Consider the following 25,412-nt stretch of genomic DNA (forward strand, 5'->3'; position numbering starts at 1 on the left):
TCTCCTGAAGGGAGCCAATGAAGAGAAGCCTAGATACTAAACAGGACAGAGTGACTAGTTTAGGACTCAAGGATGGAAGAGACAGTTTTTTAGTTTTTTACGGAAGGTATTTTCTGAGGACTCGGCTCGTAGGGAGAAAGATAAGGAGTTCCAGTTTCTGGCTGCAGGTAGCCAAAAGAGTGCCCACCCATTCTGGCTCTTTGAACTTTAGGGATATTAACCAAATGACCTCCAGTCGATCCCAAATTACGGGCAGGGTAGTAAGGAGTTAGTATGCTATGAAGATTGCTGGGACCTTTCACCTGCAAACTGTGGTAACAATAGCACATGGCTTTATATAGTATTCTCTTTTCTACTAGCAAGCAGTGGAGAGTGTTGAGAGCTCTAACAGAAGAGACTCTTCTGGGCAAATTGAGGACCAGACGTGCAGCGGGATTTTGGATGCGTTGCAACTTGTTGAGACTTTGTTTGCTACTCCTAAATGGAGAATATTTTCATAGTCCAGCTGAGATGTCACAAGGGCATGAACTAGGGTTTTTTCTCGCCGATAAAGGGAGTGTGTCTAATATTTTCCTGAGATCTTTGAGGGTTCAAAAGCATTTCCCAGCAACCTTCTTAATATGTGTCGTAAAAGGAAAGTAGTGGGTTGATTCAGACTCTGTGAGATTTTTTTTTCTCTTTTCCTGGGATTGGGGTGGGGCCAAGGTCTGGGCCCACCATGCAGAGGACCAGATAGAAGGGGCCTTTCCCACAATCAGTACCTCAGTTTTACTGCCGTTAAATTTAAGGTAGTTCTAAGTAATCAAGGAGGCAAGTATTCTCAAACAGGAGGAAAAGTGGTTAGCTGCTTCCTCCGAGTTTTAGGATAAGGTGATTAGTTGTGTGTCATCCGTGTAAGAAATAATGGTGAATTTATGTTTTTCAACAATCACTGCCAAGGGTCCGATATAAAGATTAAAGAGTGTTGGGTTCGATTATGAGCACTGTAGGACCCCTTGTGATAGTGGGATGTTTTTGGAAATATGCGGGTGCTGCACAGCTTGGAAGCTGCGATCATGAAGAAAGGAGGTCAGCCATCTTAAGGCTGAGCCCTCGATCCCACATGTCCTTAATCTCTGAACAAGCACATTGTGGGAGACAGTTTCAAAGGCTGCGCTAAGGTGCAATAACACCAGAGCAGCAGTCTGACCATCATCCGCGCACTTACACAAGGTCTCATTTGCAAAAACCAACACTGACTCCGTTGAGTGGGCAGAACGAAAACCTGATTGCAAAGGGTGAAATATGTTGTTAAGATTTAAGTAGGCGACAAGTTGAGAATTCACCACTTTCTCTGCAATTTTGGAAGAATAAGGTAAGAATGGGGCAAAGATTTTTTAACATCGGCAGAAGGTTTTTTCTTTAATGGAAGAACAATAACCTGTTTCCATTTCAGAGGGAATTTGCCACAGCGGAAGGAGATCTTGAGAAGTTGTTGTACATGGGGCAGGATAACATCATTATGCACAAAGAACACCTCCCACCCCTCCCACTCCAATACTAGGCATCCATCTCATCATCAACCTGTATGTAGACGAGCCTGTGAGTCCAGCTTCTGTGTAGATAGCACTATTAGTGAAGGGGATCATAAATAGTAAAGAGGGGCGACTATGTTGCTCCATCGCTCTGGGTGCTCTTTGCAAAAGCAGTCTCTGAACCCTCTGCCCCTGGATGTAACTTCTCTATTTAGGCATTCCAGGCCAGAGCCACCTGTAATGGGTGCCACCCTCTCTTGATGTCCCAGAGCAACGTTGCCACTTAATACGCCACCCATGTCTTCAACTCCTCCATCCTCCTGGAAACCTGTGGACCCTGCACGTTCTTCCAATTAAGTGTGAGCTATCATTTTGTTAAAATCAACAGAATGTAGATAAAGTGTGTAGTGACTTTGTGTTTAGCTGGCCTTGGAAACAGATGCAGAAGGCAGACCACGGGCTCCCCCCGTAGAGTGCACTTCATAACTGTTGTGATTAGGGCCAACATCTCCACCCAGAACTCCGTCACCTGGGGCCAACTCCATACAATATAATAATTGTCAGCATCTGCCAGGGAATACCTCTGGCACTGTGAACCCACCGCAAGTAAAAATCTGTTTATCCTCACAGGCATAAGGTATGCCCTATGAAGATAATACAAATTTATTTACTCGAAACTGGCCTTGCGAGACACCCGGTGTATCTCACACAGCACTTTACCACAGACCGCATTCGAAATAGGAGTGCTGGTGTCAGTCACCCAGGCGTCCCTAAAGGCAGTAAGAGGATTGCTTATGTCAGTTCGAAGTCGGTGTATAAGACTGATATAGCCCTGTGCCTTTCGGATGACCTGCAGAATGCATGACACCCCTGTAGCGATGGCAGATCTTCCTGTCCCTGTCACCACCTTAGCCACAGCAGCGCTGATACCATGCCATACAACAGGACATGAACCAAGGGTAAGTCATATACTGCTTGCAGGTCCTCAAAGGGATGAAAGAACCTAGACTCATAGAAATTCCCAAGCGTTATCGGCCCCAAAGTCACCCATTCCACCACTCGTGGACCCGCCTCTTCAGGCAAGAAGTGTGTCAATCTGTGAAGGGTTAGGGCCAGGGCATAGGGAGCCGCCACTCCAGCTCTCTGTAAGTATCGCACCCAGCAATGCTTGGCCACTGGTTGCAGTGTACAGGGCTCTACCTCAACTTTTTTGGCTTAAGTAGGAGCTGTTCCACCAAGGTCATTACGGGCGCTCGCTCTCCACACATGATCCACCCTGCAATGCAGTATCGACTCACCTGGCCACCCACTGCAGCTGGGTCACCAAGTAGTATGCCTTATCCCCCATTAAGTGCCGAATGCTGCAGTTTCACCAGGGCGGCCTGGAGGTGCCCGGAATCCTAAATGAGATCCAACAGTAAGGAATGCATATCCCTGAAGTTGGAACAGGTGATCATGACTGGGAGAATAGCAAATCAATATAAGAGCCCTGGGTAATGTGATCTCTTGGCAACTGCTATGAGCCCTGTTAAGGAGAGTGGGAGAGTTTTCCAAAAGCATATCGATCCCCACAGCACTATCAGGCCTCTGCCATTGTTACTGTTCAACAATGCAGCTTTAGATCGGAAGAGCTGCACACCTAGATAAAAGAAGGTGGCGGACTCCCATTGCAATCACCAGATCGGGGGGATCGACCAAGGTCTCCCGCATGCAGTGTAGATTGGTTTTCTCTCAGTTCACTCTCAGGCCCCACAAAGTGCAGAATTCCTCCAAGAGTTTTGTAAATCCGGGGACATCCACCCCATAATACTCACGGAAGAAAAGCATATCATCTGCATATAATGCAATGTTGTGCAGGGTACCCTGATGCAAAATACCATTATAATGTACCCCTTCCAGCGCATTGCGCGCCAATGGTTCGACCACCAGGGTAGGGAGGGAGTGAGGGAAGGGGAAAACCCTGACGCATACCCCGCTCCACTGCATAAGAGTCTGAGATCACTCTGCCCGTTCGAACCCTCACAGTGGATGCTGCATATAACAGGTGCACCCCTGCCAGGAGTCCGTCCCCGAGGGCCAAGAGGCACAGCACCACATGTAGGCATTCCCAGCTTAGGGTTTCAAATGCCTTTTTAAAATCTATGGTCAGGACTGCTAACCACTCTTCAATAGCTGCTATCACATGGCCCATGGGGACATTGTCGTCTTCTCTATGTTAGCATGAGCACGCTGCAGATAGTGCGCTGCTTTGCGCACTTTACTACATGGCTTTATTTTTGCAACTGCTTTGTTCATTATTTTCACATGAGAACTGACTGCTGTGTTCACTCTCAGCAGCTTCCTGGGAATTAGTCTGAACATTGTGAGCAAGGTCGATAAACAAAGCCACTTGTTATTCTGTTCTGGTCAGGCCCTAGCACCTAGACAAAACATACCAATGCAGCTGTAGTTTGGAAAATCGCATTTTGGATCATTGTGCACATGCATGGGGAGCACACACTTGGAGATGGTCCTTTCTAGGGAGAAGAGCGAGTCAGCACCTATGATGTAGATCATTGGTACTCACAAACTTTCTCTCGGGGGCCAAATTTACAGTTTGGTTTGTGTCCAAGGGCCGCACCGGTGGGAGCGGGGCTAGAGCAACAAAAAAAACAGTGACCATGAGGTTGAACACAGGTCCCTGCAGCAGACGCCTTTGTCCACTGAGCTACCAGACCCGGCATACACCCTTCTCTCTCTCTCTCTCTCTCTCTCTCTCTCTCTCTCTCTCTCTCTCTCTCTCTCTCTCTCTCTCTCTCTCTCTCTCTCACTCTCTCTCTGTCTCCCTCCCTCTATCTCTCTCTCCCTGCCTCCCTCCCTCCATCCCTCTATCTCCCTCTCTCCCTCCCCAGTCTCCCTCTGTCTAACTGCCTCTCACACCCTCTCTCTCCCTATCTCTCCCTCATTCTGACTGTCTTACTCCCTCTCCCTCTGTCCTTCCCTCTCCCTCCCTCCTCCTCCCTCTCCCTTCCCTCTCCTTTCCTCTCCTCCCCCTCCCCCTCACTCCCCTTCCCTTCCCTCACTCCCCTTCTCCCTATACCCCCTCTCCCACCCTCACTTCCCTTCCCTCACACTCACTCCCTCCCCTTCCCTGCCTCCCTCACTCCCCTTCCCTCTCTCCCTCACTCCCCTTCCCTCTCTCCATCCATCACTCCCTTTCGATCACTCCCCTTCACTCACTCCCCTCCCCTCACTCTCCTTCCCTCCCTTCCTCACTACCCTTCCCTCTCTCCCCTTCCCTCACTCTCCTTCCCTTACTCCCCTTCACTCACTTCCTTCCCTCACTCCCTCCATTCCCTCACTCCCTTCCCTTCCCTCACTCCCTTCCCTTCCCTCATTCCCTTCCCTCATTCCCTTCCCTCATTCCCTTCCCTCACTCCCTCCATCCCCTCACTCCCTTCCCTTCCCTCACTCCCTCCCTCACTCCCTTCCCTTCCCTCACTCCCTCCCTCCCTCCCTCCCTCACTCTCTTGCCTCACCCCCTCCCTCACTAACCTTCCCTCTCTCCCCTTCCCTCACTCTCCTTCCCTCACTCCCCTTCTTTCACTTCCTTCCCTCACTCCCTCCATTCCCTCACTCCCTTCCCTTCCCTCACTCCCTTCCCTTCCCTCATTCCCTTCCCTCACTCCCTCCATCCCCTCACTCCCTTCCCTTCCCTCACTCCCTCCCTCACTCCCTTCCCTTCCCTCACTCCCTCCCTCCCTCACTCTCTTGCCTCACCCCCTCCCTCACTCCCCTTCCCTCACTCCCTTCCCTCACTCCCTTCCCTCACTCCATTCCCTCACTCCATTCCCCCCTTCACTCCCTTCCCTTCCTCACTCCCTCCCTCACTCCCCTTCCCTCACCCTCTCCCTCACTCCCCTTCCCTCACCCCCTCCCTCACTCCCCTTCCCTCACTCCCCTTCCCTCACCCCCTCTGTCACTCTTCTTCCTTCATCCCCTCCCTCCCTCACTCCCCTTCCCTCACCCCCTCTGTCACTCTTCTTCCCTCATCCCCTCCCTCACTTCCCTTCTCTCACTCCCTTCCCTCCCTCCCTTCGCTCTCTCCCTCCCCTCACTTCCTTCCCTTCCCTCACTCCCTCCCTCCCTCCCCCAATCCCCTTCTCTCACTACCTCCCTCACTCCCTTCCCTCACCCCCTCCCTCACTCCCCTTCCCTCACTCCCTTTCCTCACTCTATTCCCTCAGTCCATTCACCCTCACTCCCTTCCCTCCCCTCACTCCCTCCCTCACTCCCCTTTCCTCAATCCCTCCCTCACTCCCCTTCCCTCACCCCCTCCCTCACTCCCCTTCCCTCACCCCCTCCCTCACTCCCATTCCCTCATTCCCCTTCCCTCACCCCCTCCGTCACTCCTCTTCTCTCACCCCCTCCCTCACTCCCCTTCCCTCACTACCTTTCCCTCACCCCCTTCATCACCCCCCTTCCCTCACTCATCCTCCCTCACTCCCTCACTTCCATCCCTCACTCCCCTTCCCTCACTCCCTCCCTCACTCCCCTTCCCTCAATCCCTCCCTCACTCCCTTTCCCTCACCCCCTCCCACACTCCCCTTCCCTCACTCCCTCCCTCACTCCTCTTCCCTCACTCCCTCTGTCACTCCCCTTCCCTCACTCCCTTCCCTCACTCCCCTTCCCTCACTCCCCTTCCCTCACTCCCCTTCCCTCACTCCCTCCCTCACTCCCCTTCCCTCACTTTCTCCCTCACCCCCTCCCTCACTCCCTTCTCTCACTCCCCTTCCCTCACTCCCCTTCCCTCACTCCCTCCCGCACTCCGTCTCCCTCACTCTGTCTCCCTCACTCTTTCTCCCTCTGTCGCCCTTCTCCCTCCCTCTGTCTGTCTCCCTTTCTCCGTCTCCATTTCTCGGTCTCCCTTTCCTTCCCTCTCCATCTGTCTCTGTCTTCCCTCCCTTTCCCTCCCTCCTTCTGTCTCTTTCCCTCTCGTCCCTCTGTCACCCTCTGTCATCTCTCCCTGCCTGTGTGTCACCCAGGCTGAGACAGCTTCCCCAGCACGCACAGACACACAGCCCCCACCCGAGCACTTCACAGGTCTTTAAAAAGACCATTTGCATGCGAATGGGGCTTTGCTGTATTTCACCTCCTCTTGGCGCCCCTGCAGCTCCAATCTGGCCCCGCTGGATTGAATCACCCGGCCCCCACAGAGCAGCAAAGTGTTTGCAGACACTCTTTGAAAACACGGGTACGATGTCTCATGGCCTGCGGGCTGCCACGGAAGGCTTGCCGGGCCGCTGCCGGCCCGCGGGCCTTACTATGTGTACCCGTGATGTAGATCAACCATCTACAGTCTAAGGTATGGGGTCTGAAGACAAAGCCCAGAGATCTTCTGATATATAATAATACAGCTTCAAGCAAGGGGAGGGAGGTTAGGCTTTACAGTCTTTTCATGATGACATCTCCTCTCATCGTGTATGGATTAGCTGCTATGCTGATCATATTTGTATTATACATTTTTCTGCTTGTTGTGGCACACATACTGCATATTAGAGAACAATAGTTAAAATAAATATTTTAAACTGTTTGGTGTCTCTGCCAGATCTTATTGAGGACTGTTAGACCTGATATCATTGGTGTGAGTCTCCTTTCAATTTTTGATGGATTGCCTCCTCTGTTTTCATATGTTTTTGCTGGATGTATGCTTTGGGCACTGTGCCACTGCTAATCAGTGCCACAGTGCAAGTGTTCCCTATGTTAAATTGATATACTAATTGGATTCCATGATTGGGTTATTTGATTTATCTGCCAGCCCCTAGTACAGTGCACCATGTGTGCTCAGGGCTTGTAAATCAAATGCTGCTAGTGGGCTTGCAGCACTGGTTGTGCCAACCACAGAAGCAGCTTGTAAAGTGTGTCTCCAGCCTGCCATTGCAAGGCCTGTGTGCAGTCTAGCCTTGCCATGTCGACTTGGCCAAGTGCACCCACTTGCCAGTCCTTAAACCTTCCCTTTGCTCATATTAGACACCCCTATGGTAGGTCCAGGGGCAGGGGGCATTGTAAGTATAAGGTAGGACATGCTCTGATGTGTGTAGCATGTTCTAATAGTGAATTACAGCCATTTTCATGTTTCACTATTGAAGGTTACCTGTTCTCATAGGTTAGAATGGGCAGTTGGATAATTACATTCTTATAATCTTAACTGACTCTGGGAACATGGTAGAAATTCGAACTTAGTATGCTTGAACTCAGAATAATAAAATACATCTTTTAGTAAAGTTTATTTTAATATTCTGTGTTTGCAAGTACCACTTTTAGAAAGTAGGTATTTGCTTGCCTAACCATTTGAGCCTGCCTCTGCTGGGTTGTGTATTCCTTGTCTGGGTTTGTGTGTGACAGGAATGGGGAATTCTAGGAGACAGGCTGGGGCATCCCAGTATGTATGTATGTATGTAGTTGAGCTTATATAGCGCACAGCTACCCGCAGTGGGTTTCCCGGCGCTTGCTTAGGGAACCCGTCCTGGTATTCCCCTGTGAGATAGCAGGGTATCCACAAGATGAAAGTCAGGCATCCCGCTGCGAGGGGCCGTTGTGGAGATTAAGCAAGCTATTGCCCAGAGTCGCAGAGTGTGAACCCGTGAGTCGAAAATGCACCGGGGCGAGAATTATCGAGTCCGTGGAATTTTTAGCCCAAGACCCGCCGAGGCAGGGAATTGAACCCTGGTCCAGGACCGATCTCAGCTTCCGGGTCTGCCGCCTCTAACCCCTGAGCCACACTTCTCCACCTGTGGTGAATAGAGAGACCTGCATCTAGATGGGAGGGAGGAGTTGCACCTGGAATATGAATAGGGCTGGGCCTTCCCTCTACAATGCTGGCTCCACCCTCTGTGGCTTGTCTGATGTCTCTGCCCTGCACTGTGAAAGAAGAGGAGGAATCATGTCAACAGAATGCTCTGGAGTTGTATCTTCCCTCCCCTGTGCTGGCTCCACTTCCTGTGGGGCGGTTGATGTCTCTGCCCTGCACAGTGAAAGGAAGAAGAGAGTCATGTAAACAAAGTGCTCAGGAACTAGTTTGAACTAGGCAGAGGCCTCTCTGCCTTCAGAGAACAAAGGATTTTGGGGTATAAATATTGGGACCCTGATCCCAGGACATTAGATCACTTCTGGAACAAGAAACCTTTCTGCCAAGGAGAAGAACCAAGGAAGCTGCCGGAGTTTGGACTGCCCCTCTGCCAGTGTGCTGTTTGCTGAGTTGGCCTGCAGTGGTTACTTCATTGCCAAGGGAAAGGAGAAGGAACTTTGTAAGGACTTTCATCAACAGAATATTCTCCAAGGGCTTGAACTGTGCTTGCCTCCTGCTGAAGTCTCAGGGACAAAAGACTTCACCTCCAGCTCCCTCCTGAATTTCCTTGCCGGGAATTCTGACTCCAGTCACTTGCGTGCCACTGGGAGCTGGAAGCGCGACACATCAAGAAGAAGCGTGTCGCCGCCGCAGCTGAAATCATCGAAACGCCGGAGAAGCGAGCCTTCGCCGCAACTCCCTGGAAGCATGTGTTCATCGAAGCTGCCTGCTGTCGCATCACCAGAGAAGCGTGACGCCACCGAGAGAGTCATCATCGCATCATCGGAGAAGCGTGTCGAAGGGCCTGTCGCGGCTCCAAAGTACAGAGTCGTCGCAAGGCTGCCAGGGCATCATCGCATCATCATTGCATCGTCATCGCATCGCCGCATCACAGGCGCCATATTCTCGCATGGCAACCGGATCGTCGCATCGCATCAAGGCGCCATCTTGCGCACCGCAACGGGCCCGCAGGCTGAGAATCTACGCATCACCCCCGCACCGGGAAGGCTCACGACGAGTCCCCTACTCTGCGCAAGCATTGAGGAAGGACGCAACCATCAAGGAAACCGACGCATCTCCCCTTTTGTGAGCCTTTTGTTCACTTTGCGTTACACATCCAGGAACTTTGTTGAGAACTTTGTCGCATTTACCAACAACTTGAACTAAGAGACTTTAATCATCTTTTAAGTAATCTTAAGTGTAGTATAATGGATTTTTGTTGTTTGTGGTCTTGTTTTAAGTCTATATAAAGAATACTTATTTTTATAAAGCCTGTGTTGTGTCCATCTATAGTGTTATCCCTGTATTACTGTGTATATTCACAAATGCTTAACACACTGCCTCTGAGATAAGCCTATCTGCCCGTGCCAAGCTACCAAGGGGGTGAGCAGGAGATGCGGTAGCCACTAATGACCTCCACTGATACGGCCTCTGAGGAGATGCAAACAGCGGCATCAAAACGCGTCAGGACACGGACTTCAAAGGGATGTTAAGCTGCCTGCTTGGTTTAAATAGAGTTGTTACTCACCTGCAGTGGGATCACTGAAATAATATCGATTGCCAAAATATCGAGTTGCAATAATATCGTTGACAAAATATAGACTGTCAAAATATCGAGTTTCTATGTACTAACAGGTAAGTACAAAAATATCGAGTTTTAAATATCGTTTACAAAAATATAGTTGTAAAAAATATCGACTTTAATAAAAACAATGGTAAATTACATTAATATTAATAATTAATTACTAAAATATATTTAAAAATACTTAAATTAATTTATAATAATTGAATAATTAATGAAAGTCAAAATAAATTTTTATTTAATCATATTTCTTAAAACATATATATAGAGTAACAAAATATAATTAAATATTAGCCAATATTATTAACGTAAAATAACAAAAGTGTAAAAATTACTATTCCCTCTGCAAAGAATGCAAGCATAGGGTAAGCGTTGGATAGTGTAGGGGTTAAAATTAGTATTCCCACTCCAGTGGGTGCAACAGTAGGGAAAGCGTTGGATAGCGTAGGGGTAAAAATTACTATTCCCACTCCAAAGAGTGCAACAGTAGGGAAAGCGTTGGATAGCGTAGGGGTTAAAATTACTATTCCCACTCCAGTGAGTGCAACAGTAGGGAAAGCTTTGGATAGCGTAAGGGTATAAATTACTATTCCCACTCCAAACAGTGCAACAGTAGGGAAAGCGTTGGATAGCGTAGGGGTTAAAATTACTATTCCCACTCCAGTGGGTGCAACAGTAGGGAAAGCGTTGGATAGCGTAGGGGTTAAAATTACAATTCCCACTCCAGTAGGTGCAACAGTAGGGAAAGCGTTGGATAGCGTAGGGGTTAAAATTACTATTCTCACTCCAAAGAGTGCAACAGTAGGGAAAGCGTTGGATAGCGTAGGGGTTAAAATTACTATTCCCAATCCAGTGAGTGCAACAGTAGGGAAAGCGTTGGATAGCGTAGGGGTTAAAATTACTATTCCCACTCCAGTGGGTGCAACAGTAGGGAAAGTGTTGGATAGCGTAGGGGTTAAAATTACTATTCTCACTCCAGTGTGTGCAACAGTAGGGAAAGCGTTGGATAGGGTAGGGGTAAAAATGACTATTCCCACTCCAGAGAATACAACATTAGGGAAAGAAAATATTTCATATATTATTCAAAATTCTAACAATGAATATCTATTAAAAATTAATAAAAAGTAAATATAAATGTTATCTAATAGAATAAATACTATTTTAAAATTACTATTTAACAATAATTATTGTAATGAATCACCTATTAACACAAATTAATTATACATTAACAATTATATTTTTATACTTAAAAATTATTTCACAATTATTTCCAAATAAATAACGTTCAATTATTTTTATTATTTAATTAATTATTAAAAAATTACTTTGCACCCTATGCACCTATAAGCCCACAACCCACTACCGAAAATAAATTAGACAAATTTACATAATTACCAATTAATCAATTAATATAAATACATTAATAATTATAATTAAATTAATAAACTAATATCAATTAATTAACAATTAATTATTAATATCAATAAATAGATTTACATATTCATGTAATTATAATTAATTTACTTCCCACCCTATTCCCCTATAAACCCACAACCCGCTACAGAAATTAAATTAGTAAAATGTACATAAATACCAATTAAGCAATTAATATAAATGATTTGGAAATTCTAATTAAATTAATTAACAAATATAAATTAAGTTACAATTAATTACTAACTACTATCAATAAATACATTTACATATTTAATTAATTATAATTAAATTACTTCCCACCCTATTCCCCTATAAAGCCACAACCCGCTACAGAATTACATTACGCAATATTCATTAAAAAAAAATTCATTTAATAACATTATTTATAACATAAAGACACACTTTTCACACATATTATAACATAAAAATACACTATAAAATATTATATATTATTAAAAAATCGATATTTTTAACTATCTATATTATATATTTCGATATTTTATCTATCTATATTTTTTACAGTCGATATTACTTCACTTACCTTAAAAACGATATTTTTGTTGTCTATATTCTGTCCTGTCGATATTTTGTCCAGTCTATATTAAATACTCGATATTTTGTCCAAACGATATTTTGGACTCGATATTATGTCTGTGCACCCCTGCAGTGCTGTGCGGCCTCAAGCTTCTGGGCGTTTTTGGATATATATATATATACACCTACAGGAATCAGCAATTAGCACACACCTGCAGCCGGGAGGAGGAGCTACGGAACTACTTCATGGAAGCGGTGACCGATCCAAATCCAGGGATGCACGGCGATCTGTGAGACCGGCACTGAAGACGGCCCACTGAGGCCAGAAACGCGTCTGCCTGCAATTTACAGCGTTTTACAGACTTGTAGGACAAACCAATTGTGCTTGCCACGTCGATTAAATCCCCTTGTCTAACCCGGAGCATGTGTCCCGCTCATTTGTCAAAGAGGTGAGCATTGGATTTGGATATTTATCCGGTTTTGCTGAAGACCGGGTGGGGGCACGCCCTCTCGTTCTGGTGCTCCGCATTGTTTCAGCAAACAAACTTTGGATATAGTACGGCAAGTGCTAAATGCGGCGCCCCCCCATGCGTGTAATTTGCCAGCTGGCGAGGAATATCGCAAGGGGAGAGAGGAGGCGGCATTGTGCTGCCTGACTAAGGGGACGACAAGGGGTACGACGGAATCAACTTACCGAGGTGCTGTGTGGTGGTAGAGTTGTTCAACGCCAACAAAGGGGGCATCCTAGAGGTGCTTGGTAACCAGTCACTGTACTAGGCACCACGCGGGACTACGCCGACCATCATGCAGTTCACCTACAGGAATCAGCAATTAGCACACACCTGCAGCCGGGAGGAGGAGCTACGGAACTACTTCATGGAAGCGGTGACCGATCCAAATCCAGGGATGCACGGCGATCTGTGAGACCGGCACTGAAGACGGCCCACTGAGGCCAGAAACGCGTCTGCCTGCAATTTACAGCGTTTTACAGACTTGTAGGACAAACCAATTGTGCTTGCCACGTCGATTAAATCCCCTTGTCTAACCCGGAGCATGTGTCCCGCTCATTTGTCAAAGAGGTGAGCATTGGATTTGGATATATATATATATATATATGTATGTATGTATGTATATATATATATATATATATATATATATATATTTTTTTTTTTTTTTTTTTTTAATGATTCAGAAATGTGGGTACACCTTTGAAGTCTCCGGTTCTATAGCACTGATAATAAGAATCTGTCAGTCAATCCTGATGAAACTCCTTGATTAGATGAGAATAGAAATATACTGTAGCCCTGTAAATATGTCTTTCACTCCCTGCAATGCCATGTGAATATGACAAAAATATTATTATAGATACCGGTAGATGTTGACATCAAATGGTTGTAGATCACCAGCCCATACAGGGCTTAACAAAGAACAAAATGCCGAGTAACAACTGGCCCAGCTCTGTGTATGTAAAAATTGTAGATATGTATATAGCACGTAGTGGGTTTAATAATATACCACTTGTACAGAGCAGATCTACACATATGCATGAAATAGAAAATAGGGGATACACCCCTTCACGATACTAAAGACAACTGTACATTTTTGCAATGTATATACTGGGTATCGAATACGACAAATTTGTAAATATGTGCTAGTCATGATAATTTTGGTTACTGTCAAACGTGGTTTTAAATTCTTGCACTGAGCACTTTATCTGTCGCCATTTTAGAACAGTATGAAATGCCTTGTATGAACATACTACAAGATGGCCGCCACGATATGAATTAGGTACCATCATCTATGTCGATGAACTAGAAGGGCGGATAGTTTAAAATGGTGAAATCGTTTGTACACTAATGACACTGACGAAGCCTGTGAGCGAAACGCGTCTGTCGGGGGTGTTGGGGGTTTGGAAATAAATCAAACTGAATGATCACGACACCGGAGTGCTGGCCGTTTTTTCCGAGCTGAATAGTTTGGGAGTGTGTGGCGATATATATATATATATATAGGCGAGACAAAGGAACTGCTGTGATTAAAACCTATGCGTGTTTGCTGTTCATACCACAAATTAAAGGTGAAAGGTCTAACCTTCTCGGCTGTCTCGAGTGCTCCCTCATTTGTGTGGCAGACCTGTGAGCGTGATATATATATATATATATATATATATATATATATATATATATATATATATATATATATATATATATAATATTATTTCAACAATTTTACATTATAATATAATTTACAAATGGAAGTTTAATTATATTTTTAAATAGACACAAATTAATATATATGCATGTGGTTTAAGTTTTTGAAATTAAGTTAATTTGTTAAGATATACATTAACAATATTTTATTTTTATTAAATTAATGTTAGCATTTACTATATTTTATTTTTAATATTTGAATCGGTTTATATTTAGAAATCGGTATTTAATACAACTATATTTTAATAAATAATATATTTTTTCAATATTTTTGCACTGACCTTTTTAAGTATAGGTATTCAATATTTTTGTTGTCAATATTTTTGCCTCGATATTTTTGTAGGTCGATATTTTCCTATCTGATATTTTGTCAGTGAATCTGTTCAGAGGTATTGAAGCTTAAGAATAGTAGTAGAGAAAACTCATCTCTCTGGTGAGCCAATTCTCTGCAGCCTGGCATCACAACATTTTAAGGAGGAATATCCAAAACCAGAGATTAAGGGGTTGATTACAAGGGCGGGAGGATCGTCACCGCCAGCCCGGCGCTTGCGATCCACCAGCCATCGTAAACTGATTTACCCACTGCCAGGTTACAATGGCGGTGGGTAACGCGGCGAGCATCAAGTCCGACTGCTGCTTTTCCGCAGGTTGGCAATTGCAACGATTGCCGGCTGGGGGGAACTAGGGCACATATATGGTAGAGGTGCCTAACAGGCAGTGCCATCCATATTATGATGTTGTTTTTTAAAAGTCTTTCCATGACGGCGATGCGGGCATGGAAAGGGTGACAAGGATTTGCTTTGGGGGCCGGTTGAGGGCCCCAGGAGGTGTGCGGGGCTGCACATGTGTGGCACCCATGGTGCCCCCCTATCCAACATTTTTCCTACCTTGACACTCACTGGAGTGGGCATAGTAAGTTTTACCCCTCGGCAATCCAACACTTATCTAACTGTTGTACTGAGGGGAGGGGGAATAGTAAATGTTATCCCTCCGCTATCCAACACTTTCCCTACTGTTACATCCCCCCCCTTCATTGCTATGCACAAGGTGGAAGGCATTGCGCGGTGCCTGCCACATTGTGCATGGCAATGCACCCGCTGTAATGTTAAAATGCCTGATGCAACCACTGCGGTGGCGGTCGCATCATAATTGGGATGGCGGGACTACCGCATGGTAGGCGGGTGGTCCCGTTACAGCTAGGATGGTGGGCGGACTTAAGTCCGCCCGCCATCCTAATCACCCCCTAAGAGTCACAAAATGTAGACTTAACATGTGTGATTCTGGTAAACTTTGCAATCCATGGACAATGGTGAAGCTTCCTGATTTTGCCTGACTGAACTGCTTCACACAGAACACGCATGCTCTCCTCCACTTCATGCCCCCACTGCTTCCTCCAGGTGGAATGATTCATGTTTGAAAAGGGATGAAGCTTGCATAGTCCAAAATGGGATGGCAAAGGTCAGATCTATCATGACATACATTGCTAAGCAAACACACATACATAGAACAAAATAGCTGGGCACACACATTGAATTGCTAAACCCACAGCAACAAAAGAAATTAAGGGGGTTGATAGATGTTCTCTATGAAATGAAAGCAACATTATCAGAAAAATAACTGAAATCTATTTTTACAAACATGATTCCATTTTATTTTTTTATTTTATATAAGTGATGTATTGTAATTTGAAGTTATAGAGATGGCAGAGGTTCAAATACATATGTTTTTTGCGCACATAGATAAATGCAGTTGGTGATCCCTCTCCAGCCAGCATACAACTGACTGCTGAGAGATTGTAACTCTGTGATAGTACAGCAGCACCCTAGAATTGAGTGATACAACATTCTGTGTTAAAGATACACATGCACTATACAATTAGCCATCACCACATGGAGCAATATGTATTAGTATAATACGTAAATATAACACATCTTCCTCCTTTTACAAAAAAACGTAAAGATATAGAACATAAAGACCCATAAACATTGGCATAAAGCTGCCTTTTTAAAATATACACAAACTGTACAGAGAACAAAAACAAAACACTGCAAAATCACCCTTCATCACCCTTATCCACACATCACAATCATATTCCTCCAGATTCATTGGTGGAACTCTGTGTCTCGGCATTCTACTGCCACTCACACCCTGCACATCCATCACACCATCCTTACTCTCACCTTTACACCCTCAACATTCATTTCTAATATATCATTATCATCCTTCATCATAAAACTACTACACACGTTCCCTCTATCCTTGTAGTTACTCTCCACTGCTTCTGCACCACCACTTGAACTCCTCTCATGCAAAACCACTCTTCTCAAATTCCATCGCTCTCTATTTTCCAAGATTACAAATAACCCATGTACACTCCTCACACTAAATGGACCCCGGAACTTCGTATGACCGCCTTTAATCCACCTAGGTTTGATCTTCACCAAGTCACCGGCTACTATCATTTTGCCATTCTTCTCATTCTTCTTATTCACGCTTCCTTTGCTATCCTCTTCCTCCTTTTGACCAGCATAAGCTTTCATCCATGCAGGCAACATTTTGGTGTTTGCTCTTTGCCCACTCATCACGCTGAATTGAAATTTTCTTTATCACACCATTTTCTGTGGTACGATACACCCACACCACATCACTCACCATACCTTTGACATCACCTCTACTCTCTACTGTCATCTTAATCACCTCATTTACCATGCGGGTATCCTCTCAACAATACCGTTTGCTTGAGGGTTGTAAAATGATTTACACAAGTTTAGAATACTGCAAAAAGAGAAACAGTTTGTCATTTCACCTGAGGTTAAAGGTGTCCCATTATCAGTGATTAATTTCACTGGATAGCCGCCTTCTCTGAAAACATCCTCTAACACCCTGAAAGTGTTTCTTTTTATGATCACATGCAGAAACTTCACTACTAACAATTTTGAGCGACATCTACCTTTACAAGACCACATTTCAACTCTGTATCAACTCCCCCAAATGGTCCAATAAAATCCAAGCAAACTGTATGCCACTGTAAGCCTGGATCCATCCCCTCTACCATAAATGATTGTACCCCCACTGTTAATCTTTTTTTCACCATCTCTACAATCCACACAGCTCACAACCCATTCCATAACCTATTGATCCATTCCAGACCACCAAAAATGTTCACATGGTCGTTTCTTCATGTCTGGCCCAAATTACCCTCATGTGCCAATTTGAACAGCTCAAATTTCAACCCCTGTGCTGGAACAAACTTATCTTCTCTGGCAACAAGTTTCCCCCATACCGACAACTCATCCAAAATCTTCACATAGAATCTTACAGCCACTGGCACCGTGCTCTCATGATTACCTCCCTTCACAATAATATCCATTAGCTCCATCTCTAGCCTTCATACCACTGTTCCTACCAAGTGGCTCCTTTACTCCTCTCCGCCATAAAGTCCACACTTACAAAAGCACCCTCTTTGTCAAATGCCTCAGCCTTTATTTGTTCCACTTCTTGCAAAGGTAGGGGCAATCTAGAGAACCCATCTACCTGTGCATTCTTCCTTCCTGAAATGTATTCAACTTTGTACTTATATTTCTGTACGCGGGCTGCTAGCCAGGTCTTTCCTGCCCCACCTGGAGAAAGAATCTTCAACAACGGTTTATGGTCCGTACGTAACATGAAAGGAAACCCCCCCACAGATACATTCTGAAATACTCTTTTGCTCATGCAGCAGTGAATTCCTCCCTCTCTATAACTGAATATTTCCTCTCTGACTCAGTTAAAGAGCGGAAGACAAAAGCCACTGTCTTTTTGGCTTCCTTATGCACCTGCACCGGGACTGACCTCACTCCCACTGCAGTGGCATCCACAGTCATAATGGATGTCAGCCTTGTGTCAAACCATTTTCAGCACAAATTTCATTTTTTATATTTTCAAATGACTCCTGTTGATCCTTCACCCAAATATATTTACACCCTTTCCTCAACAATTTCTTGATTTGTTCTGTCATTTCTGCACCCCTCATACAAAAGCCAGAAGACAACTGACTGCAGAGAAAATCCAACTCTGTCACAGTACAGCAGCACCCTATAACATGAGTGACATAACCTTCTGTGTTAATAATACACATCATTTATACACTTAACCATCACCATATAGTGCAAGATGTATTAGTCTGATACATGAATACAACATGATGTTTGTACTAATGAAATATTAAACACATTTCCCAAATAATATGATGCATCCAGACCCAAACTTCTTTTTTAAATGCCACACATTTTACTACACATATAAGTGCAATACAAATGTTGTGTTTTTATAGTATTTAAATAATGAATCTTGAACAATATTTGTGAGTAAATTTAAATATATTTGTAACTGTGCTTTGGCATAAATTGGTTAATTAATTTTTGTGACTGCTCCATTACAAAAGAGTGATGAGCAGGCTTCGAAGGTTTAATTATATGTATATCAGGACTACTAATTTGTGGATGTTTTGTGGATCAAATTCCTTGAATTTTCGGAGGATTATATATTTAAAAATAAAGCACATCTCTTTGGACGATGGTCTACTGCAGAGGAAGAATGTTCTCCCTTCCTTCATTTGAAAGGATGTGTGCAGTGGGTTTGCCTTATGAGAGATCTGGAATAGGTCTAGCAGTCTTCCTCCACTGTGCATGGCAAAAGGCCACCTGCAGCAGAAGATGGCCATGGAGAAGAGATTAGGCACAGGCACTGACTTAAGGGCAGGCCGTCATGACAAAAGATGGTTGTTTCTCTGAAAATGAGGTAGATGTAGTATATTATTTGAAAAACACTGGGGAAAAAACATGTTCCTGCCTATTGTACACTAAAGCATGCTCGAAAAAACTCAGAATTGTGCTTTAAATGCTCTTAAAATCAAAACAGAGTTACAAAAAAATGAAAGCCCTGAATTTACTCAGTTATGGAAAGGGCTACTGGTACTATGTGGCATGGGAGCGTCAACTTATGCAGCAGAGTTAAGTAAATCGTGTGGCAAGAAAAGTCAATGTATGTGGCATTATGCAGCACATTTTGTGATAGTATTACTATATTATTTTGTCCTTTTTACACTTGTTAACACAGTCTGGGCATTGGTTGCACCTCATTAGTACCAGTTTAACTCAAAAACATAGCAATAAGTTACATAAAGCTGACCAGTCAACCTTTTCAAAGGACCTTACATTGCGTGGCAGCACAATTTGCTACATTTTTACTAACTTTTGAAAAGCTTGAGCTAGAATTCTTTTATGGGGGAGGGGTCTAAAATCTGCATAATTTGCAGCAGATAAATTATATGGCAAATGCTGCAAATATACAATGATGTGAAAATTGCTATGGCCGCACAATCGCAAAATTCCAGTGGCTCCGGTTATGGTTCACTATGTAAATGGTAATGCCACACCATTGGCTCATAAGCTCAAAGAAGATATTTCTGATGACATCTCAAATTTCATCATCAATTACACCACTGCTGACATATTGAATGACACTATTGATTAATTTCTTAATGAGATCACACGCGACCCTCTAAGATTGTTAGTAAGGCAACATGTATATATTATTTTATTGTCAAAAGCTATACAACGGGTTGACAAAATGTTATTCATTCGTAGGATCTATGCAGTACATTTGGTTCAGTCAATAAATATTATAGTTTTTAGGAACTACTTTCAAGAGAAAACATACATTTGCCCCAAAAGTTAAAGTTATAAATCAAACAACAATTTCAAATCAAGTTTAGTATTTACTAGTTGAATAGAACTGGAATTACAGCTTACCGTCTCCATTTGGTTGCTACTAAGGGGCCCAGCAGGAGTATCTTGTCCTATTCCAGAGTCATCAGCAGAAACAAGGAGATCGGTTGGGACTTCTTGGCATGGCTTAAGATGAGCATACTCCTTATTCTGAGAATTCAAAGCAACTTCATAAGAGTAAGGCAATTGCAAGGTCCCATTTTGGTAGTTGGAAATAAACCTTTGGTCTAGGTAAGGGTGGTTGGCAGTGTACAGAGACTCAACAACTTTTTCATTTTGGGCATTTCGACATTTAATAATGATCAGAAATACCACTGTAAAAAGAAATAGGAAAGAAATCAAAGATAGCGCTATCACAAGATACACTTCCAATTCCGTTTGACTGTTTGAGTCAAGTCGATTTGTTAACTAATGCTGGAAGTGCCTCCTGAAGGTTTTCTGTAAAGACTACATTCACTGTAACTGTGGCTGACAAAGGTGGCTGCCCACTGTCCTTCACTGCGATGATTAATTTCTGCTTCACTTGGTCTTTTTCCTGGAATACTCTCAATGTCCTGATTTCTCCAGTGTGGAGGCCTATTTTAAAAAGGGAGGAATCCGTTGCCTGGAGGTGGTAGGAGAGCCATGCATTATGTCCAGAATCAGCATCTACAGCCACCACCTTTGTGATCAGGGAACCCGGTTCAGATGAAGGCAAAACCATTTCAAACAAGGTGGAATCATCAGACTCTGGGGCTGGGTAGAGGATTTCCGGTTGGTTATCATTCTGATCCACAATAAAAACCCTCAGGGTGACATTACTACTGAGAGGAGGAGACCCTGAGTCCTGAGCTCTTACCTGGAAGTGAAACTCCCTCAGTTGTTCATAGTCATAGGAACGCTGGGCGTAGATCACACCAGTCTGCGAGTTAATTGAGACATAGGATAACACTGGTACGCCGTTAAATATGCTGTTTATTAAAGAATATGCAATTCGAGAGTTCAGGTTCAAATCGGGGTCAGTTGCCTTTGCTTTATACAAGAAGGCTCCTGATGGGTTATTCTCTGGAACATGCACAAGGTACGATGATCCTTGGAAAACAGGGGGGTTGTCATTGATATCAGATATTGTTAAATGAATAGTTTGTCTCTTGGACAATGGCGAGGTTCCTGCATCTGTAGCTACAACAGTGATATTGTAGTTTGAGACCACCTCCCTGTCCAGGGGTGCTGCTGTTAGGAGTTTGTAATAGTTACCAGAAGACGAGATCAACTGGAAATTAAGAGCATCCTCAACATAGCACGTGACCTCGCCATTTTTTCCAGAATCTCGATCATTGACATTGATTAGAGCTATCACCGTTCCAAGCGGGGAGTCCTCTGGAACAGAACTTGAAGCGGATGTTAGGGTTATCTCGGGGGCGTTGTCGTTTTCGTCAATAATTTGAACATTCACTGTGCAGTGAGCAAAGAGTCCGCCGCCATCTTTGGCTTCAACAACCATAGCATAACTCGGAGTCTCCTCAAAATCAACAAGCCCCTTAATTGTTATTTCTCCACTGGTTGGATCTATATTAAAAATACCACGAGCATTATTTGGGATGCTGCTGAAAGAGTATGTAATCCGTGCGTTTGAGCCTTCGTCGTCATCACTTGCTTCCAGGCGAACCACCGTGGAGTTATAAGGCGCCCCTTCTCTGAGGCTGACTTTGTAGTTCTTCTGGCTAAACTGAGGTACATTGTCATTGGCATCAGACACGCGGATATCAATGCGAGCGGTGCTCGATCTGGTCGGAACTCCCCCGTCATAGGCTGTCAGAATTAGATGATGGTTTCTCTCCTTTTCGCGATCCAGGGGTTTCTCCAAAACCAGTTCGGCGTGTTTATTTCCGGCGGTGTTTTCGTTTTCTTCCAGAATAAAATATGCATTGCTGCTCAGTTCGTAGTTCTTCAGCGCGTTCGGTCCAAGGTCGGGGTCCAGTGCATTTCCCAGCGCAAACCGTGCCCCCGGCAATGTGAACTCTGAAATTTCAAGAACGATGTTATTTTTAAGGAAACTCGGAGGGTTGTCATTAATGTCCTCGACATCGACTTTCACGTGGTAGACATGCAGTGGGTTTTCCACAACTATCTCGAAGCTGATGATGCAGCGGGGAGCTCCTCCGCACATCGCCTCTCGGTCAATCCTGTCATTCACTCGCAAATTCCCGTTTGCTAAATCCACAGAAAAATACGGATTTTTGGTACCAAAAACTCCACGGAGCTTCCGAGTGGGCAGATCTTTCACAAGCAGCCCCATGTCCTGAGCAATATTCCCAACAACCGAGCCAATCTTCATTTCCTCAGCGACAGAGTAGCTGATCTGTCCCTTGGCTGCGCCATAAAGGCAGCTCAACAACAACAACAGTACCTGCCGCCTGATGCCGCCTGCCGATGCTCTTGTGCCCGGCTCCCTTGCAGCAGTCATTTCAAGACGTGAACGGCGTTCAGTGTCTGGTCCTTTGTATTCAGCCTGGTCCTTTGTATTCAGCCTCGTCGTGCCACGAAAAAGAACTCAAAACAATGCAGATGGATAATCCTCAGAAAAGTCACTCTTCTCCAGCTCTGTACACTGAAAACCTCGCCCTGTGATGTCTTCTTGATTGTGAGGAAGACTGCCGTCATATTGCAGACGTATGTGATAGCTGCACAGCATTATTGTAGGGCAACACTGCCCTCCTGTGTCCTAATTTAAGAACAAGATCAAACTATAATTTCCCTGTCACGTTTCTTTATTACCAACTTTAAATTCTTCCCATCCCTGGCTTTGATTAAACATTTCCTTTTGTAAACACCCAATAATGAATGATATAAGAGTGTATATATAATACATCGATTGTATATGCTGTGTTGTACATTTGTTTGAATTGCTTATTGCGTACATAAGTACGTTCCATAGGCAATTTAAAATAAACAAATAGAAATAGAAACTGGCAAACGAAATGAATCGTTACAGGTGCAATATCACGCCATTAAAAATTAGAGGTGTCTTCGCCCCTTCTAAACGGGGCAAAAACATAGGCAAGAAGCTATCTACAACCAGACAATATAACCTGATCACGGATCAAACACGTAAATGTAAAAAAACGTGCTGAGGGATGAACAGTTTGTGGTGACCACTCACAATACGTTGAGGTCTGAGCACCCCATAAATAAATGGCGTGGATAGCAGTATGTTTGACTAATCGTGGAATGTGCATCACCCCATGATGATCGGGACCAACAAGCATGTTCCCCATACGAAAAGCGATACCTCTGATAGGTAAAGCAACTCGATTTGCCCATTTATATTCCCGAGTAGGCAAGTGCCTGAGTTTGTGGGTGAAGGAAGGAATTCGTATAAATTGCACTGAAGATGAATTTGCCCCTTTAATGCTTAGGGTAAGGAAATGATTTCGGATATCTAGTTTTCAGGGAAATGCATTTCTGTCTGTATCCCAAGCCATCGTTGCAGTGCTGTAAAGGAGATGCTCTGAAATGCTGGATTAAATAGACCATTAGGATTATATTCAGCATATACTGGTTAACACGTGTATTTTAAGAATCTTACATAACAGTTGGTAGGGGTAGTAAACTACCTTTAAGTGCCTTACAGTTTAGCCTTTCTTTCAGTCACATATATCATTTTGTATGGTCGAGCATGGGAGAGCATGTGCTAGCGCATGCCTCTCGCTTGAGAGACACTATTGTACAGGGTCAGGTTGGAACAAAATTAGGCCTGGACACCGAAGGAAAAAGTGGCCCACATTTGTGAATAATGATGTTCCATGAACCGCTACTTAGTATCGGGAGTAATCGGTGATAAATTAAGCATTCTAAACTCGTGGAGTCAGTAGCATTGGCCAAGACTAGAAGAACAACTAGATACACCATTATTGCACTGCAACTCACCTACAGGTCTCCTCACCTGATCTTCAGGCCAATACATTTATCTACTTTGGGTGCCTGAATGTGTTAGTCACCCATTGGTCCTCTAGTTTGTATTCCCCAGCCCCCAAATATACCTGAATATCCTGTATTATATCAGGCCACGAGTCAGAGAACAATGTGCATCCTATGTGTCTGGAGGCTTCTGTTCACCCTCAGAACCAGAGGTCTTCCGCTTTTGGTTGTCACCCAGGAGTCCCTATCCAAACATCTCTTTGTGGACTACATACAACTTCGTACTTGATATCTTTTGTATGTTAAGTAGAAAATTGATTCGAATCTGGAAAAGCTGCAAGAATTCACTCAAAATGCCTTTCAATCTCTCTGTCTCTATACCCCTTTCTCACTTGCTGTGCTGTGCTCTCTCGTTCTCCCTATAATTGTTTGTCCCTCCTAGTCCTTTCATTTTCTCTCATACTCTACTTCTTTTCCTCTCTTGGTGTCTCTCATTCTACCTATGTTCTCCGGTCTCTCACTTTTCACCTGTATCTTTTCCTATATTTCTCTCTGTCCACAAATTCCCCTCTCTCCCACTCTTGTTCACCTGTGGGCTATTTCTTCAGTTATTTGTATATCTCTTGTGCCTTAATTCCCTTAGTCATTTTGTATCTCTTCTTTAAGGTTTATTTCATGTATATGTATTGCAAAACTTCCTTTTTTCTCCTGTCTTCTTCTCTCTTGTCAGTCTCTTTCACAACTATCTGTCCCTTGAATTTATGTGTATAATACCTAAAGTTATATTATTATGTGTCCCCTTTTATTGCCTTGTTGGGTACTACTAGAACGTCCTCTTGGGCCTGAAGGCAGGGTTTAAACCAAAGGAGAATCCACAGGTGGAATTTCCTTTGCCGTTCCATCCATGGGATTAAGGAAATTTCTATGGTGGATTTTAATCTACATTTAGCACTACCTCCTGTAATGACAGCAACCTCTAAACTAAGCCCTAGACTGAGGGAGAGACTTAGGGTAGTGCATGTGAGGTAGTAACCATCTTTCTTTTTTCATAGACCACAAAATGTTTGACACCCTCTACTGCCTTCTGCTCCTCTCCATCATTTCCTTTGTCATTCACTTTTATTTTTGGAGTTGTATAAAAAGCAAGCTCTACCTAATGGTATTAGAGCACTTTACATGGGCACTAGAATCAAAGGATGTTGAGCCAACCCTGAGACTCAAACCTAGTGCTCAACTGATCAGCTCTGGCTGTTAGGCCACATCATGTAATAATTTCCTGCCTCCCTCTTCTTCACTTTCTCTTTCCAGCTTTCTCTCTATCTTTAACAACTTCACTCCAATGTATTCCATCACTTCTCCCTAATCTCTTCCCCTCCCTCCCTTCATATGTCTGCCTCTCTAGCACGCCTATCCTCCCTCCTCTACCTTTCCTTTCTTCCTCACTTGATTTCTTTTTTTTCTTCACATATTTTTGTCATTCTTCTCCTCTCAGCTGTCTCACTGCTCCTTTTGTCTCTCTCCACATTGCTCTCCCCGCTCAATCCATTTTGTTACTGACCTCTCATGCTTATTTCCCCTTCTCTTTGTCATTGTGGCCCAAAATTAACGTCCCCTCATAGTTATGTAATCTGTCTCCCTGTACAG

General features: G+C 44.1%; 2 pseudogenes; both read right to left on the reverse strand.

Moving 5' to 3' along the window:
- Nucleotides 1–16,682, reverse strand: part of LOC147702763 (protocadherin gamma-B5 pseudogene) — a 47,079-nt pseudogene extending 30,397 nt beyond the window's left edge.
- Nucleotides 16,683–16,857: 175 nt separating this feature from the next.
- On the reverse strand, nucleotides 16,858–22,314 carry LOC147702764 (protocadherin gamma-B1 pseudogene; annotated as a pseudogene).
- Between the last annotated feature and the right edge of the window lie 3,098 nt (nucleotides 22,315–25,412).

This window comes from Lissotriton vulgaris, chromosome 7 (assembly GCF_964263255.1).
Source record: "Lissotriton vulgaris chromosome 7, aLisVul1.2, whole genome shotgun sequence".
NCBI lineage: Eukaryota > Metazoa > Chordata > Amphibia > Caudata > Salamandridae > Lissotriton > Lissotriton vulgaris.